Source organism: Nicotiana attenuata, unplaced genomic scaffold, assembly GCF_001879085.1.
Source record: "Nicotiana attenuata strain UT unplaced genomic scaffold, NIATTr2, whole genome shotgun sequence".
NCBI classification, from domain to species: domain Eukaryota; kingdom Viridiplantae; phylum Streptophyta; class Magnoliopsida; order Solanales; family Solanaceae; genus Nicotiana; species Nicotiana attenuata.
In genome coordinates, this window is record NW_017672275.1 from 35,466 (window position 1) to 38,291 (window position 2,826).

Sequence of the window (2,826 nt, forward strand, 5' to 3'; positions counted from 1 at the left end):
AGCGCCTTTTACTTTTAGAGTATTATAATTGGATTTGTAATTTAATATGTGTATAAATTTACAATATGTATTCAACTTATTCAAATAATTAACTTAAAGTACATTATAGTACTTATTGCTTCAAATTTAAAATACTACTATTATTTTCAAAACGTAAGCATGTCATATTAAACTTATTTATATATATTTTCATACTCGACCTAGTATGTTGTAAGTTTGGTTTACATATTATTAGTAATCTTTAATTTTTAAAAACTTAAAATTAGATCTAAAATATATTAGTAGATTTCTAACATGTTTATATACATTTTGTCTAATGCACGTGTCATAATTACTTTACATAATTAATTTAAGGAAAGGATTTATAAACAAATTTTTATTTGGTTTTAAATTCATAAAATTTAGGTTTTATAAATGTAGTCCGAATAAGGAAAGATTTAATGACCAAAATTTAGTTGATTTTAGTAGAATAATTAAATAACAATTATAATCAATATAATATATATTTTTAAAGGATAAAAAAAGTAAACGATATTTTTCTAAGGGTCTTCGTGCTAGGATATGCGCGATGCACGTACTTTCTATCAATCCGTATAAAATTATAAAAAATATAATCCCTTAACAATAAGATTTTTAAAAATATAAGCTCCTTGAATATGACAAATATTGAGCCTACTTAGTTAAAATAAAATAAAATAGCGGATGTCCTATCTAAGTATGCCAACAACGAAGATAATCTTGGAAGTTTAGCATTATTGTGTATCTCGTTCTTTTATATTAATTTCGTATCAAAATAGTCATCTATGTACCATGTATTCTAAGATAAGTTAGCTACAAAGAGAAGAAAATTTAGCGATAAATAAATTATGTAGTTAAATAATAAAATTCATCGCTAATCCTACTTAGTGACAGAATCAATTATATATTATAAAAAATCCAATTATCTACAAGATGAATTTACTAACTAATTCTTGTTTTGTAAAGTTACATTGTGTAGCAAACTTTCTTTGTATTTGTTCAACCAAAAAATAAAAGTCCTTTTCCATCTATTTATTTTAACATATGCATTGAGGTAATTTAGGTATTTTTGTAAATTAATTTCTTATCACAAATTAATGATTACTATTTTTTTCAACAATAATTACAATTTCAAAATCTAATGCCATAGTAAATTTTAACGAATTTAACAACCAAGCTTCTAAGAAAATACTTATGATTTAAATTTTTTGAAAAAACAAATAAATCATATGAAAGAAAAATAAAGGCAGAATTGGTCTTTATGATTAGAAAAGGACAAAGAAAAAAAAACACCATATAAAACGTGAAGTTTCCTTGTTAGAAACTAACAAAAATCTTTCCTCCTACTTTTTTTTTATATTCTTTTATGTCTTAATATATTGTATCCTTATTAGGAAAAGATATCAAACGCTAAATTATATTAGAATTTTTTTTATTTAGAACTCTTAAATATAAGGAAAGTTTTTTGATTTACAATTTTATCCAATGTAACATATGTTTTTAAAGGGTAAAAAAGGCAAACGATATTTCGCCAAGGGCCTTCGTGCTTTTAGTATAACTAGTTACTATGTACGTGCGTTGCACGTAAATATTTAGTCAGAACTTTCATGTGAAAGAACAACTAACTAAATTTAGTAAGAAATTATTTACAAGATGATATGGTCATTGTAAAGTAATTAACGTGATAAAAATACAACAATCATTTAAATGCTCACTAATAGAATACTTGAATTCAAAATTATATCGCCTTAACCTACAAAGATGATCAATTTAATTAAGTTAAATGATATTCTATTTATAGTGTATAAATATTCAGTGTGATAGTATCATATCTAATACTTCTTTATAGAGGACGTTTTTGGTGTATGTTTCCTTCAATAACTTTGGCTTCTCCATCTCAAAAGTAAAACATATAGTTGTCCCTATTTGAATCACCTCCATAAAGTATCACTTTTCACTATTGTACTTTGACATATTTGTGAGGTTTGTCTCAATTATTATATAGTTATGTCAAATTTAAATTATGTCAGATATAACCCGAGTAAAATTATTACTACTTTATCATATTCAAAGCAATAAATATTAATCATATAGGTATTTTGATAAATCAAGTCCATGATTAATTAAGATTTTAGAGAAATATACATATTTTTAACTGCTTCCCAAAAATAATAGAATATATATATATATATATATATATATATATATATATATATATATATATATATATATATATATATATTATGGTAGTTAGTGATGGTAATGACAAACGGTGATGCATGTGAATGCCGACTAGAGGCGGCGGTTGGTGGTGGTTTTTTTTTTTTNTGTTATAGATGTTTCTTTAATGTAGTACTAAAATTTTCTTTTAGTACGTATCTTTCTTTTATTACGTGCCTTGTTATAGAGAATTGTAATTAGAAATAATACTTTTCTAATTCAAGTAGGATCAACGTTGTAGGGTCTGGTATATGTATAGTTTAAATTGAAAAAGACTCATTAGGTAATTTTTCATTAGATCCTTAAATTATACAAATATTTAAGGGCATAAAAGTCGATCAATGTTTCAGGGATATTTTAGTCGTTCAACATTTAGCATAAATTATTCGTGCTTTTATAATAATATAGATATAGATTAAGACGTCTGAATACACATCTGAATATCAAGATGTGTATTATGATTAAGACATTTGAATCCGAATATAAAGATATGTATTAAGATCTGTATACTACTTGATTAAGACTTTTGTTTTTTAATATATATATATATATATATATATATATATATATATATATATATATATTATG